Source organism: Rhinolophus hipposideros (assembly GCF_964194185.1).
Source record: "Rhinolophus hipposideros genome assembly, chromosome: 20".
NCBI classification, from domain to species: Eukaryota; Metazoa; Chordata; class Mammalia; order Chiroptera; family Rhinolophidae; genus Rhinolophus; species Rhinolophus hipposideros.
In genome coordinates, this window is record NC_138066.1 from 26,917,907 (window position 1) to 26,934,736 (window position 16,830).

General features: G+C 49.6%; 1 protein-coding gene across 6 annotated transcripts in view; it reads right to left on the reverse strand.

Moving 5' to 3' along the window:
• The window catches only part of AKAP1 (A-kinase anchoring protein 1), a 56,544-nt gene that overhangs the window by 16,067 nt on the left and 23,647 nt on the right, over nt 1-16,830 (reverse strand). Inside the window, exon 1 of one of the 6 annotated variants that reach the window (XM_081029246.1) lies at nt 15,261-15,564. The exons of 3 other annotated variants lie outside the window; for them this stretch is intronic. The gene's annotated coding sequence lies outside the window, so the exon portion shown is untranslated. Of the gene's footprint in view, nt 1-1,210; nt 1,323-15,026; nt 15,145-15,260; nt 15,565-16,830 lie in introns of those variants that run through there. 2 more of the 6 variants (XM_081029243.1, XM_081029244.1) reach the window with 2 other exon arrangements.

Here is a 16,830-nt window from a genome sequence, read left to right on the forward strand (position 1 = left end):
AGAGGCAGGGGGAAGGGTGCTCTCGGGATAAGGTACGATGCCAAAGATCTGCTGTCAGGAGATCTTTTCTTGTCGGGAAATTTAGTATATGTGCTGCCGAAGCGAGCACATTCTTGTCGGGAAATTTAAATTCTGATTCCTTCTTGACTAGACAATCCCATTTCAGCAGGGTTTATAGTTGTGATCCCGTATTATTTAGCAATTCTCTGATCTCAGGGAAAAGATGAAAGGGAAGGGGGTAGAGGAAGAAAAAGACTCCTCTGTCTTTACAACCCATAGGGGGCAGCCTCCTCATTTTACACACCAAGGGCCCAAGGCCACAAACTCAAATGGTGTGTGGAGGGTTGTGTGCAAGGGGGGAGTTGCTATCCAACACGTAAACTGTCTCTCAAAACAGCTAGGGAAATCCTCGACCCCCACCCCTTTGGAACTAAAAGTTAATCCAAGGGGTCCAGCAGCTAACCCCACCCCACCACTGGAGAGCCTATGTAAGGGAGAGGCCCAATACTCAAACATACATTCCAGTGTGGCTTTGATCTTGCACCCCAGGAAAGCCACACCGCAACCCAGACCCTGGCCCCATGTCACTGGGCTCCCACCCCTTCATCTGCTCTGTTCCCAGTCCTCATTCACACTGAACACAGAACCAGCCTCCTGGGGCCATGACACGTGCTCACTGCCTGCTGCTCTGTAGCTCACAGGGACACCGCTGCCACTCACCCACCTAACCCTCCCAGCCCAGCTTGTTCCCAGAGATGGAGGCTCTAAGCCAGGGGTGTCAAAACTGCGGCCCGCGGGCCAAACTGCGGTCCACAATCCATTTTTTATTGGCCCGCAGCACATTCCAAAAATATATTTAGTTTACTTAAATAAACCAGGTGAGGCAATACATACTTCACCCTGAGTGAGTGGCCCAGCTGTTTGTGTATTTTACAGCATATGGCCCTTGGTAAAAAACGTTGAAAAAAGTTTGGACACCCTTGCTCTAAGCCCTCGCACCCACCATCTACAGCCCCCTACAGACAGGCAGCTGTAGCTACTCTGCTAATTACAGCTTAGAAAACTGCACCGTTTCCAAGCCAGGTGCCCCTGTTGTGGTGCCTGGAGGACCTCTCAGAAGGCATTTACTTCCTGCTACCCAGGAGTGGGGTCACGCAACCCACAGAATCCTGAGCATGTCCCACCTGGATCCCCAGGGCCCACCACTCACCCTTGGACTAGAGCTGCGGGACCCTATGCTGAGAACCAGAAGCCAGGGGCCACTCCTCCTCCAGGCAAAGGCCTCCTCTCCATGACTAGGAGGGACAGAAACTGCCCTGCACAGGAACTGCCGTGCTCCGGGCACTTGAGATAAGAGTTATGAGATCTCCACATAGGAGGGGATGAAATGGCTTATTTATTTTTTTCCCTTGCTACCCGGGGATTGTGATTAGAGATATGAGCCATCTCCACCAAAAACAGAGCCCAGGGCCCCTGGAATCAACAGCCACCCCAGCCAAAGGTGGCGTGTTCACAGTCTAGTTGGATTTCACTGGAAGCACCTCACAGGGGGGTCTGGGGACTAAAGCCGCTCCTCCCACCCGTCAAGAAAAATCTCCCCCTTCCTCAGCCCTTCACTTCCAAGAGTCCTACTAGAGCCAACCTCACCTCAGTGAAACAGACTTCCTGGGACTCCACAGGTGCCCTTTCCCTGCTTCACGTGGTCAAATAGGCCTGGACAGGTAGTGTCGGATGTACCAACCTTTCCTGAATTCTCAGACAGGGCCACCTTCACGTACACACACAACGGCAGCCTTACAAGGCTTCCTTCTCTGGGCATTCTTTTTTTTTTTTTTTTTTTTTTTTTTTAAACCTGAACCTCTCAAAATACAAGTGGCATTTACCGTGTGGGTCTAAAAGCCTTCATACTCACAAGTTACTTAAAGATGTCCCCACCCCCCCCTCCTGAGGCCCAGGCCACTCAGATAGGCCTGCCTCCAGTCAGCGAAAAGGAAGCACAGCCCCGGCCCAGGGTTGGTGGGGAGGAGAGTCAGCTATTTTGAATCTGTTGGAATGAAATAGCTGCCTGCTATTTTTAGCAGGTCCATTACCCCGAATAGATGCAGGCTGGCTGGTTGCCCAGTGGTCACACAGAGCTGAAGGCAGGCACGTGGCACAGCCCCCCAGGAACTTAGTGCCCACCTGCTCACTCCAGGTGCTAAAAGGATGCCTTCTTTCTTTCTCCCAGAGGAACCTGCAGCTTCTCTGAACAGCATACCTCTGGAGAAGTAATGACCTCACTCCCAACCCCGAGGGCCAGCCGAGTCACTGCAATCTAGAGACTTCTGCTAAACAAGAAAGCAAATCTCCGGGAATGGTGCAGAGTGTTGGTCCCAGTGACTCAGCCCATTTGGCTGCACTTATTGTGGAAAAAGAGCTGTATGTAATTAACTGATGGGAAAGTCCATCATAAAAACAAGAGTTTAGGTGCCAAGAGCCTAACAAGTCCAGTCTGGGCTTGGGTCTGGTCAGTGAAGTCACATCCACTGTGTTCTGAATGGACTCTGACATACCCTGGAAGTTGCAACTTGAACTTTCTTCCATTATTCCAGGCTTATGTGTTCACACTGCCAAAGACTGTCCCTGGGAGCTCACTAACAGGAGGAGGCCCAAGACACTCCCTCTCTACCGCACCCTGCACGTCAAGTTCTAGCTGAGGGGGTGCTTTTCCCTGTGAAGGGAGTCTTCCAAGGACAGGGCACGATGCAGAACCTCAAGCCCACACTCGCTGCCACAGCATTCAGAGAATAACAGCAGGCTGTGGGCCAGGCCAAGGCCCCCTTCCTCCCTCTTCTCCCCAACCCCAACCCCAATCCCAACCCCCGGGTCTGCTGGAACACAAGCGTGCCTCTTTGTTTGTATAGGACGCATGTACCTAATTCCTCATCAGGCTGAGGTTATGCACACACATTCAAATGTGTTGAAGTGTCTGCAAGAAAAAGCTACGTCCACCAGAAGCTCACAACCCAGATGGAAGATTCAGTGTGTGTCTCACTGACACACACACCCCACCGCTGTACCAAGCTGAGCCTGATTTCAGAACTAGGCAAGGAGACCACAAGAAAGGCTGTCTCAAAGAAGGCCCGAGTTTCCGTAGGTTGCAATGGTGGGTTAATGACATAAATAAAGGTTTTAAAGCCGAGATGTCTTTGGGGATGAGATGGGGCAGCTGGTCCCACAGGAGAGTGGAACACGTCCTGGGAGCAGAGACTGAAGAGCTGGCGGGGGGCCAGACAAAAGGAGTCTGACCTTTACTGTCAAGGCAATGAGCAGCTGAGACATGGCCAAAGCGGAGGAGGTCACAAGAGGCAAAGGCCTGGGTGATCCCCAAGTGGCAACTGCAGTCCAATATTGGCAGCCATCTAGTCACAGGGAGCTACTGAACACCTGATACGTGACCCGTGGGACCGAGGAAATGAATTGTAAATTTTATTTAATGTTAATTTAATTTAAATAGCCACATGCAGCTGGTGGAAAGCATAGTTCTAAAGGGTGTCCAGGAGATCTAAAGGAAAGACAAGAGCTGGATAAATGCTGCGACGGCCAGCGCCTACCTTGACTGGAAATGTCTGATGCTGCCACTGAGGGTGGGGGACGATGGTAAACTGGGCCACTCACCCTCAGCAGCATGGCTGGGGGGCCCAGGAATCAGGGTGCTGGAGCCATGCGTCAGGTATGTTGGTCTCAGCCCAGTCCCGGTGTTCACAGGGCTGTTACCTTCATCCTTAGGGTGCCCGAGCGACCTGTGACTCATGGTGGCACTCTCAAGATTCCAAATTAGCTCACAGTAGGGCTGTGAGGTCCTGTGCAGGGCTGTCCCCCACACCCTCCATTGTGATAGCCCCACAGGGCAGCCAGGGCCGCCACTCCCCATACTTGGCGGCCTGCTCCCAGGAGACTGGAGGCTTCCCCCAGTAATGTCTGGGTGGGAGCGCCTGCTCAGTGAAGTGTTCTCCAGCCAAAGTGGAAGCCCAGAGCCGAGTACCAGGAGCTTCAGGTAAGAAGAGCCAGAAGTGAAAAATCCCATCTCTGGGCATGGTCTCAAATTAAGAGCTCTTCCTCTTCTAGTTCACTTAAAATTTAAGTCTCACTTTGGAAAACTCGGTAAAAAAGGAAGCCACACAAGGCTGAACTGCCCAGCCTCTCTCCTCTGCTGACTACTCATGGAAGGTCATCTCATTAGGTTTCAAATGATAAAGGGAAAAAAAACAGCACCTCCTACAAGTCTTCCCATTGCTTCATTTGGGGGATAGTGATGTGATTTAAAATTTTTTTAACGACTATGGTGATAAAGCAGGCGTCAGCAAAGTGCTCCTGCGTACTCGGAGTGCGTGCCCATCACCACAGAGCACTACAAGACTGCCCGAAAGGTACCACGCTTGATCAGACAATAAGCTTACTTAAAGGGTAATAAAGATGACACGTGGGGACGGCCGGTTAGCTCAGTTAGTTAGAGTGCAGTGCTGGCAGCACCAAGGTTGCCGGTTCGATGCCCTCATGGTTCACTGTGAGCTGCGCCCTCCTTTAAAAAGAAAAAAGAAAAAAAAGACACGCGCCCTCAAAAGGAATCAGAACAGATGTTGGCGTTCGGCAAAGACCCTTCACAGCACCACCTCGGGGGCAAAGCAAATGACTTCTCTACTGGGTCTGTTACTACCACCCTACACCACTGATCAACTAACAAGTTTGGTCCTAGAGTCAGGCAAGTGTCCTGGCAAGGGTGGGGGACAAACAGGAACCAGGCGGCCAGTTTCCCCAGACTAGAATGTTCTAATGTCCTGGGATGGGAGATGATGGGAGATGAGAGGACAGTAGAAGCCTGAATGCCAACACTGTGGGAGCCAAGGGGGGGTGGGTTGCCCCATTCAATATACAGACTTTTTTTTTTCCTTTAAATTTTTATTAGGGAATATTGGGGAACAGTGTGTTTTTCCAGGACCCATCAGCTCCAAGTCAAGTCATTGTTTTCTCTCTAGTTGTGGAGGGTGCAGCTCACTGGCCCATGTGGGGATCGAACAGGCAACCTTGGTGTTATGAGCACTGCGCTCTAACCAACTGAGCCAACCAGCCACCCCTCAATATGCAGACTTGCATTCAATACCCGTTTTCTCCACTACCTGGTGCCCAAATCCAGACGCTCTCACATTTTACCCCTAAAGTAAAGGCAGACCTTCTGCCGGCACAGTAGAAGGGAGCTGGGGGACGAGCTGTCTTGGCCAACTTTTCACCGTCCCTCCCTCTTCAGCCACACCCCATCCTGTGCCTTCAAAGGGGCTTGTCCTTGTGCATGAATCAGCTTGCCCCTGGTTGGCTGCCCACCCTCGCACACTTTCTCAGCAAGCTATTGGAGGATGGACTCCACCGAAACAAGGAAGTAAACCAAAAAAGAAGGGGTACTGATCCATGAGGCAACATGAGAAGGGGAGAAGGAATTCCCGGGATGAAGGGAAAGCAGGGGACAGAGGTGCATCTCAGGAGCAAAGTGGAACCGCTTAGTACCCAGTATATTCAAGCACAATGACAGACGCTCAGTAGCAAAGGCTGAGGCCCAGGGGAGAGTCAGAGAACTGGGGAGAGACAGAAAACTAAGCTCCACAAACAAAGAAAATTAACTAGGAGAGGAGAGGAAGGGGGGACAAGAAAGGAAATACGGAAAACTAACAACTTTGCAGCCACAAGCAAAATTTATACCCTAATAATGTACACTACCTCTATACTGAGAGGATGAGGAAAGAAAAAGTGTAGGAACGAGCCAAATCCTTATCCTTCCAGAGCAGAAAAACAAATCAGACAATATAAAAAGGCAGGAAAGAAAGATCGATGGGGGAGGGGAGGGAGAGAAAATGAGAAAGGAAGGAATACTATTTAGAAATAGGGAGGGAGGACAACAAGAGGAGTTGAAAGCAATTGCCTCTAGAAGAGAACAGGACAGGAGGGCGAGGACTCAGAGCAAACGACTGTTCTTTAAAACCTTGTGCACAGTCAGACGTCGAAACTTCCTACAAGCAATGCTTTCACAGGAAATTAAGACATGCTTAAGTATTAAGCAGCAGTGGATGCTCTATTACCATGTAGCTTTATGTTTCTCATTAACCATCGTGGTCACTACATATGCGTTGACTCATTTATGTACAAACTAAAAACGCTTTATTTTCCCGTAATAATTTACGCCAATTTTGCTTCTGAGACCACCCAACTGCCCTGCTGACAGAACCGCGATCATCACAGAGACAACAGGCTTATCGTAGACCCTTCGGAGCGAAGGCATCGGGCCCCCCGCCCCACTGAGGTCTAGCCAGCACCTGGCAGCAGGGTCCCTCCGGCCTGGTCATTTAGTGGAGCTGAGTTCCCACCGCGTTCTTCTGCTGGACATGCAAGGGCCCTCAGAAGCAAAGGTGGAGGGGTGGGGTGGGCAGCGAGTCACATTTCAAATCTCAAGATACTGCCAAGATGCAGCACCCAATCGTCAGAAACCCACGGCCTCTCAACCGACTCCAAGAACTGAGCCCTAGGCATCCCTTTGTACCGTATGAATTAACGATACTCCCGGGCATCTAGAATGGGACTAGCTGGGAGAGTTGAGAAACAGTCATCTTCTGGGTTCAGTCGTCTAGAGGAGGAACCCAAGCAGAGACAGGCGGGGGAAAGAGCGTGTGGGAGAGAGAGAGGGGAGCTTTAGATAGAACAGTCAGGGAATGCCTCTCTGAAGAGGCGGCAGCAGAGCTGACACAGTGAGGAGCAGCCATGCCCAAATCTGGGAGGGCAGGGAAAGGAGAGGGGGAGAAAGTTCCAGGCAGGGAAAACGTGTGCCCAAGTCCTAAGGCAGCAACAAGCTTGGCTCACTCAAGAGAAGCAAGAAAGGGAAGTGAAGAGGAGTTGGGAAGGCGACTGCCAGATAAATCATTCCCCAACATCACTGGGCAAACAGGCTGAAGGTCAAGAACCCAGAGGTACAGGGTCACCAAACTTCCTCCAGAGAGGCAAACCCACTTGCCCCACTAGCTGAGACTGTAAGTTTCTAAACTAATAAACAGAAGCTGATTACAGAATCTACTCCAGAAACAGGGTGCCTCTGTGGCTGGTAGCAGCATGACAGGTACGTGTACTGTGTGAGTCACCGAGCTCACTTTTTACTTCGGAGTTCTGAGAAAATGCGTTTGTCGGAAGTCTTGGGGGTCACACCACTTGTTAGCCTGGGGTAGGGAAGAAGGTGAATAGTGGGAATAGGACTGGACACACACACACTCAGCTTCACAAAAGCCCTTGCGACTTCTTTGAAACAAGCTTTACAAAAGCAACCTCGCTCTCCAGCCAACGTAAACCATAGGCAACAGAGGGCCTTATATGGCTTGAGCTTTCTTAACCAGAAACAGATAGATGGGCCGGAGATGGCAGCTCTGAGTTAGAGGAAAGGAGGAACGAAAAAAAAGGGGGGTGGGGGGAGGAAAAAAAGGATGGTGGTTTGAAACAGAACTTGTTTTGTCAGAATCTCTTCAGCCTCAATGGCTTGCGAGTCAGAATTTCTCCTGAGGGTCATGGCGTTGCCTCCTCTCATGTTTTTATTTTGGTTTAAGCCAGAAGACACCGGTAACGAGGCTGCCAGCAGATGCATAGTTTTACAGAGTTTTTAGCGTCCAATTAGTGGCCTGCCCTTAGGTTGGGTGACTTCTCATGAAAATGGGATTATGTGATTTCCTGAGAAATTGGCGTTGGGGCAACAACGGGTCTGGGTATCATTCCCCGGACAGCCGTCCTGAGTTGCCCCACTCACTGGGGCTCACTGGGCTGCCTCGGTCACATGCCTGCCTGGCCCAGGAGGCAGGCTTGGGCCCCTGCCATAGATCCAGAATAGAAAAGGCAGCCCCAGGGACCTCTTAAGCAGCCACACCCCCCACACACACCTCATGACAGTTTCTAGGGTGGCTTTATTCTCCTTCTGCCCCTGATCAGGAGGCAGCAGCGGCTCCAGCCCCAGGACCTGCCCTGTACCCTGAAGCCACACACACTTGGCCCTCTTAAAGGATACCACCTGCCAAAAATAACACACGCTTGGCCAGGTGGGCCTCACCAAAGTCAAAGGACAAAAGAGGTTACCTACCGTGTTTCCCGGAAAATAAGACCTAGCCGGACCATCAGCTCGAATGCGTCTTTTGGAACAAAAATTACTGTAAGACCCAGTTATATTATATTATATCATATTATATATTATATTATATAAGACCCAGTCTTATATTATAGTAAAATAAGACTGGGTCTTATATCAATTTTTGCTCCAAAAGATGCATCAGAGCTGATGGTCTGGCTAGGTCTTTTTTCTTCGGGGAAACACGGTATTCTCAGCATGGACTTTTCTCACCAGACAGAGCTCAAGGCACATCAGAGTGAAGGCCTCCTTCCAAGGCAATTCAGGGCAAGTCACTCCTGCTCCTTTCTCTCTGGAGGGACAAGAAGGAGGGGCAAGAAGATTTACAAAAGACGGAACTGTCCTTCACATCTGTTTGGAGCCGAGGCTGGAGAAGGGGTGGGAGTGCAACGCAGTGTGGGGCTGAGGGCTGGGCTTGAACAGATCCTGCTGCCACCTCCAACCACGACCAAGCTACTCCCAGGCGACAGACAGCCTGATGAGGGCCAGGGGATGGTCTCGTGACCTCCATGTGAGGTCTGACAAGCCACATTATTATTAGCCAGGGAATGAGTGACTTCAAGGTTGTCTTGTCCACCAGGCGACTGAGACAAACCATAGTCTTCAGAGCCGTTTTCCAGGCCCTCAGACACAGCTATAGCCAGTCTACTTAGGCTTTTTAGTCACAGTCATTATTTGTGCAGCTGAAAGGCACCGGATGGCAGCAAAATTCTGATGATAAAACATGGCTGTGGAAATATAAGAGCATAAAAGAGTAGGATCTTGAACTTCAGTTTCCTGTACAATGAACATGTCCTGTAAAATGGGATGCGAATACCTCCCTTACAGGGCTGAAATGAAGCTGAAATGCCTCAATCACCTAACAGTCTGACTCAGCTTGTGGGATGAATGATTTTAGTCTTTTAAAAACAATGTCATTTTCTGGATGAGGACGGAGGGAAAATGGGGCAGTAAATAAGAAACAGCCTCTAAGCACGGAGCTAGAGATACAGAACCCTGACCTAGGTCCACAGTTAGCTCTGCCCTGCATCCTAGGATCAGTATACCTTTCTCAGGGCCTCAGTTTCCTCATATACAAACTAGAAATACTTAACCTCATAGGGTTGAGAGAAAATAAAAAGGGAACAATTTAGAAAAACCTCCTAAGATGCCACGTATACAGTAGGTGCTCAGTACATGTCTGCTATGCATCTTATACAGTCTGGCTCCAAGAAAAGAAAGCTTTCCATATGATTTCACTGATATGTGGGATATAAAACTCAAAGGAACAAGACAGTCAAACACTCACAGACAGACAATAGTTTTAGTGGCTACCGGAGGGTAGCCAAAGCGGGTCAAATATATGGTGATGGAAGGAGAACTGATTCTGGGTGTGAACGCACAATGTGATAGATAGACGATGTATTACAGAAACTTGAAACCTGTGTAACTTTACTAACCATTGTCACACCAATAAACATTAAAAAAAAAAAAAAAAAAGACAGCTCTCACGTTATAAGACAAAGGTCAGTCTAGCAGGCCTCAAACTAAGCACGCCCAGGACTAGATGAGGGGGCCTCTCCCCAGAGCTAGCCCCACACCAACACTTCAGGATCCCCACTGTGCCACACACTCCCCAGTGCCTTCTGTAGAAACGGGCCTCCTAGCACTGAGATGGACTGGACGGGGGGAATGAAAATGATGCTTGTTTGTTAGGTACCTGGTTTCGCAGCGAGGGCCCAGAATGGGGTCCTGCGAGAAGTATTCAGGTGAGTGGAGGGCGACGAAATAGGTCAGCTGACATCTAAAAACCAAGGACAGTGAGCACAGGCCTTGGAGAACTTGCAAGGACCTTTATTTATTTATTTTTTTAATTTATTGGGGAGACAATTGTCAGTGAAATTACATAGATTTCAGGTGTACCATTCTGCATTACATCATCTACAAATCCCATTGTGTGTTCACCACCCAGAGTCAGTTCTCCTTCCATCACCATATATTTGATCCCCCTTACCCTCTTCTCCCACTCCCACCCCTCTTACCCTCTGGTAACCACTAAACTATTGTCTGTGTCTATGAGTTTTTGTTTCTCATTTGTTTGTCGCAAGGACCTTTATGACAACAAACAGGCTCTCAAACCAAAACAGCTTTCCAAGGGCTTAGCGTCTGGCCCTTCAATGCACGCGCCCGCCCCCAGACTGCTCAGGATGCTCCTCTCTCAAACTGTTTCATAATTGGTCAATGTCCTCCAAACTGGCAGTCCAGAACTTGCTTCTTAACATGCCATGGAGAGAGCTTATAAATAATTTGTCACCAAAGTTGTTGGGTTTGGGGGCTATGGAAGATGAAGCCCAAACACACGATGCTTTACAAGATGAGGCAATGAAGCTTCTAGAGCTGGGCAAAGAAAGGAACTAAGACCAGTGCCGTCCAACAGAACTTTCTGGGATGAAAATGTTCCAGACGTGCACTGTCCAGTACTGCAGCCACGAGCCGCAGGAGGCTACTGAACACTTGAAATGTGACTCATGTCACCAAGGAACTGACTTTTAAATTTTATTTAATGCTTTAAAAAGTTTACATTGAATTAGCTACACATGGCTAGCTGCTACTCTGTAGGACAAGGCAGCTGAAGACTCCCCTCCCCTAAGGATCAATTTAGGAGATGAGAATAAAGAGACAGCAAAAAAAAAATCAAAATATTTAGCACAGTAGTACCTTAGAGCTAGAGAACTTGAGATACCCCTGAACAGTGGATTGGGTTTTTCAAGCCTTTGACTTATACCATCCACTGAACCAAGCACCCTAGCCCACATACACCCCACCCCGCCCCATACACAACCCTGCAAGCAACTCCGCCTTCCAGCAGTCCCCAGGCACTTTAGACTAAAAGGGCTCCCAAGGGCATTAACTGAACACCTTTGATGTAGACCAACTCTTTTACCAGTTGGAGAAACAGATTCCAGACAGCCAAGAGACCTGCCTAGAACCACAGCCAGGTTTCATCCATGAAAAGCTGCACCAAGCCTTTACACACACACCCCACCCCCCACCCCCTCACACCCCCTTCCAGGGCTCTTGCCAGCTAAGCCCAGTGGTGAAACAAGCCATACTTCCAGAACTCACCTGGGGCCCTGCTGTGTTCCTAAGTGCATGGGCCTCAGTGACACCCAGCCAAGTGAAGGCAGCCAGCCAGTATCACCAGATGGGGACAGAATGTTTACTATCGACTGCTGCAAACTATCAACCTAGCTGTAGAAATGTTCAAATGGTGAGGACCTGGACAGAACGAAGACCATTTGGTAGGAAGAAAAGAAAGTTTAAGGAAAAAGACATCTTGACAGCTACTTATTACTGGAAGCCAATCTTCAGAATGCTGAAGAACACACACTGCTTCATTGCAACGATCTGCTTAGAAAGCAACAGAAAGATTAGGAGAGAAGCCCATCGATTTGACTATGCCTTAGTTCTTCTCACAACCGCTCTCCAGAGGACCTAGTTTAAATCCAAACCTACACTTGTCAGTTTCTCTACCCCTCAATTTGTATTTCTACTAGCTACTGAAACAATCCAGAATGACCCCCCGTTTCACCCTCCTCAACTGTCCTCAGAGGTCTGAGGATTAAAGGATTACAGAGGCGTTTGCTCACAACTCACCTAACACAGTAACTGTCCAAGAGAAGGCATCCTTTAAATTTCAGTTCCACATCCCCACCAGTTACTTCTCCAGCCACTCTGCCCTAATCAAAATATTGTCATTGATCATGTTTTCCACAACCCAAGCTTAAAATGAGATACCAAGGCCAGCAGGTTTGCTCAGTGGAATGCCACATAGGATGATGGGCACTTAATGTTAAATGACCATAAAGGTGTGAGGCATGACACCAGAAAGGGATGTGGAAGAAACATAACTTGCTCTAAGAAGCAAAGATTAGGATTAAAATACATCCTACACTGAGCAGCAACTCAAACAATATGAGACGACTTAAGTGGGAAGAGAGGTCCAGACCACCCAGCACCTCCCCAGAGCAGAGGAAATCTCAGAACGGCAAGCTGAAGGTATTCACTTATACACACAACTGCTGACTTCCCCACAACAGACCAAGCTGCAGAAAAGTCCTCTCCTTCTAAACTCACAGGGAAGATTAGGAAGAAGCGGTCTGGCCTGGGGAGAATGGGCTGGAAGGCACCAGCTCACCAGGCACAAGGGGTGCCCGCTCCTCAAAAACCCAAAACGAGCATTCAATCCAGTCGTGTTTGTTGCAGCCTAGTGCCAGGAGGCTGGCTGGCAGAGTGTGGGAAACCAATTTGTTTTCCTTTTCTTTCCAACCAACTTTCCAGGTCAGAGGCTGAGGGAAGGGTACTTCTAATAAAATTCCAATCACTGAAGTGATTCAAGAGAAAATGTCAGTCTCCGAGATTACCTAGTCGGGAATAAAAACAATGCTTGAGCTCTCATCCTGCGCAGTGCCAAGTCTCACAAGTACCATCTCAATTTGTCTTTAGGATGAGATGGGGGAACACAGTCAAGACTAAACTAGCCTTCACCCACACCGATGGCTAGGACGCAGCCTGGGTCCAAAGCCCAAGAATAATTTTGGTGACCAGGTGGAGCAAAACAGAATGCTTTAAAATATTGATGCTCAGCAACCTTACACTGGAGACACATCCTTTTGGCACCTGTGCAGGCCACTTACAACAGACACCCTGTCACCCAGCAGTGGCCAAGTGTGAATGTATTTCCTAGAAACAGCTAAAAGGAGGAACTGATAGTTACATACAGAGCTCCAGCAAAACAAATCCATTAGACCTGTCGCACTCACAGGCTTGGACCAGATCAGTTACCTGCACATTCTGGGCCATCACCTAACAATACGCAAGACAATAGAGTCCATTTAATCCAGGCAGGCACTGAAGCTTCAGTGATTTGCATACCTGTAGGATCCAAAGAACTTCCTCTGGCCTAATGACAATGTCATCTGAGAATATACACAGAAATCATTACTCAGAACCCACAAAACTAGTTAAGAGGTAAAAGAGGAAAGGTTCAACACAAGCAAAAAGTTCCCAAAATACAACCTCACATGCTTCCAGTGCTCAAAGTCTTAAATGATCAGCAGGCGAACCACCTGAATACCAAGAACAGAGTAATCTGGTATATGACCAAATCACGCGGCCCTCTCATTTCAAAGATGCTCTGTACCTTTAAGAGCAAAGAGGTGGTGCTTACTCAGAGTCCAAGTTTTGCTTTCTAAATAGTTTTTTTTTTTTTAAAAAAAAACTAATTTGGGAAGGGCTGAGTTACAAGAGCACGGTAAGGTTACTGGTTGCCAGAATTAACAGCTTATTGTAAACGGTTCATCAGTAATAGCGACAAGGGGGGGAGGCAGTAATAGCAAACCAATCAAGATATGTTTGTACCAGGTGTCCAGCCCCAGACTCCCCTACACGAGATAAATTTAAACCCCAAACAGCCTGCACTTCAGTCAGGGAAAAACAGCTAGTTTCATCTAATTGCCCTGCCTATGCACCCTATCCAGCTTGAGGCCTCCATTCACACCTGGAGCGAAGTGCACCGGGTTCGCGTTAGCAGCGGCGGAGGGGCAGACCGGCGCCAGCCAACCCGGGCATCCCCGCTGGAGAAGATCGCGCAAGGCCCGGGCTTACACGCAGTCCCGGGAGGCACGACCAACAGCTCCTTTCTGCCCCATAGGGATACCTCCCTCGGAGGAAACCCGGGAGGAACCGTACCCTAAGGCACAAAAGAGCTGAACGGGTTAAAGCCCAGCCCGAGGCGCCCAACACAGCCTTCCCAAACACCTTTGGACGCGTAACCGCAAAACTAGCGTGGTCCCTCCAGAACGCCAGCCGGTGGGGGCGGGGATGCGGGCGTAGGCCGCACGTGACCCTCGCGCCCCGGAGCAGTAAGTCAGTGGGCACACGCGGCAGGACTGGACGGCCTCGGCCTCTCCGGACACCCTGTAAGGGGCTGCAAGTGCCAGTCCTCGAGAGAGACACTTTGACCTCGGGACCCTAAGTCGGTTCTCACGGTCCCTACGCCCCAAACAGGGATCCAATCCCAACAGGTCGCCGAGCCCATCCTCCCCATTCCGCAAACCGAGACCCTTCCCCCGGTGCACCGCCCAGGGGCTGGGCCGGGCTCCCAGGCCGAGTTTGCCCCTGCCCGGCCTGGGAGGGGGGCAACCCAGGGCGCACTAGAGGGGCTCAGAAGTTGGGTGAGGTTCCTGGAGTGACCAATTCCACCCCAACCCCTTCGGAGGAACGACGGGGTGCCCGCGGGCCGGGGAGCAGCCTCCTGCCCTTGTGAGCACCGGGCCCTGCCCACAGCCCGCCCCGCCGCCGCCTCTCACACCGGGTACACACGACCTTTGAAAAGTAAACGCGTGTGGGGTTGGGCGACCTTGGGTGGGACGCGCTCACGATTGTCTCCCCGGAGGCTGTGCGCGCGCCGGGAAAGTTAAGCCGCGGAGGGGTGGCTGGGGCGTCGCGTCCTCACCGCCCGCCCCCGAGGAGGGTGACGCGCGTGGGGGGCACCGCGCTGCAGAGCGCCGTTTCAGCCACGCACACGCGATCTGTCAGCAGGAGCCGGCGGGCAGACAACCCAGACCCGGGGAGATGAGGGGGCGCACAGGCGGCGCGAGGGAAAGGAGGGCCTGCTTGACAGCAGGCGGCGGGCCGGAGCCGCTGCACCCGCACTCGGCTTCGGGAGCCTCCGGCCTACGGGACCCCAGGTGCGGGCGTCGCACTCCGTACCTGCAGCACGGGCTCATCACCCCGACGGCGTCGCCCTCGGGGCCCCAGCAGGTGGCCCCCAGGCCAGCCGCCCCCAGCGGTCCCAACTTACCAGCTCCTCGGCGACCGTCAGGATGCAGCGTCCACGCCCACCGCCGCCCCCCGACCCCCGCCTCTGCCCCCGAGGCCGGGCCCTGCAGCCCTGAGCTCCCGCCGCTCCCCCACGTGCTCGCCCCGGAGGGTGGAACACAGAGACATTAAATACTGAGGACGCGCAAAGACGTGCCCGCGGCGCGACGCAAGGCCCCGCCCCCCGCCCTCGTGCCCCCGCGCTCGCCCCGCTCACCTGCGCGTGCGCGCCGCCGGCCGCTCCCTCCCGCTCCTCTCCCAGCTGCGCCAGAGGGGGCGCGGTCTGGAGCGTTCCGCCAGCATCCCGCCGCCGAGGCCCGCAGCCGGGCCTTGCTGGAGCTCTCGCGAGATGAGCGGTAATCTCGGCGGGATGGGGAGAGGGCTCTGGCTCAAGCCTTCCGATGCCCAGGGGACCTCGAAGCTCTGCCTCGCAAGCCCAGCGCGTGTACTCCCGCCTCGGCTCTGGCGGGTCTGGAGGGGTCAATTAGACCATCTGCCTGCCTCGGCGCTGAGCACGCCCCGGAAAAGGCGGAGGGAGCGGTGGTGGGGCTGGGCCCCCCCTTGCTTCCCCTTGTAATGCATGATCAGGTGACCATCAATAATAATTGCTCAGTTGCATAATGGGAGTACCTGGCACCGCTCAAATGCAACTTTCTTGCCCATTTTCACAACTTGGTCATGTCGAAGTGAAACACACTTTCTTCTAAATGGATTTGGGTTTTGGACTAATTTCTACCAATAGCTAGCCACCATGAGTCACTGACTCCTGTAGGAAATTTGGAAAGACAAATTGCCCCCAGCAAGTGGACAGGGTGGTGTTACGGTCGGCCCCGCCTCCCAGCCTTAAGACGTGTGGACTTGAACATGTGTTGGGAAATTTGCTAAGAACAAACCATTACTTGGGGAAATGCTTAATCTTCGCTAGTGATCAAATGCAACTTTAAATGATAATGAGAAATCATTTACCTATTGAATTCTAAATATAAATTCATATATATGTAAAATATATTTAACATAATATATATTATATTTAACATATAATATACATATATTATATAATATGTAATATATTATATTTAATATATAATATATAATGATATATGTTATATGTTAGATATTAAATTTTAATTATAATTAATATTAAATATAATATATTATATATTAAATATCATTAGATATTAAATATAATATATTATATATTAAATATAATAAATATGATATTAAATATAATATATATTAAATATCATATATATTATATATTATGTATATTGTGTTTATATTAAATATATATTTATATATAAATATAATATATATTTATAAATATAAATATATAATATTTATAAATATAAATATATAATATTTATAAATATAAATATATAATATTTATAAATATAAATATATATATTGAATATATTTATATTTCATACATACACACACACACACACACACACACATCCAGGGTGCCAAAAAATGTATACAAGTGGACACTTTGGTCAATGTTGCTGAAGCAGTAGTTCACCGTAATCAGAAGTGTCTGGACGCTGATGGTAACCACTCTAAGCACCTCTTATAATTAATGGCAGAAGTCAAACGTGACTTGTATTCCTCTTTTGTTATCCGTATACATTGAGTATTACCATTTTAATACAGTTTTCCTTTCTTAAAATGTGTATACATTTTCTTGGTACCTTCTGAATATTCCAATTGTGTGGTGTGATTAGGGAAGGAAAACAAAGAAGAAGCTGAAATAGAAAAGAAATAAGAAGATACCTATTTTAGGTCCTATG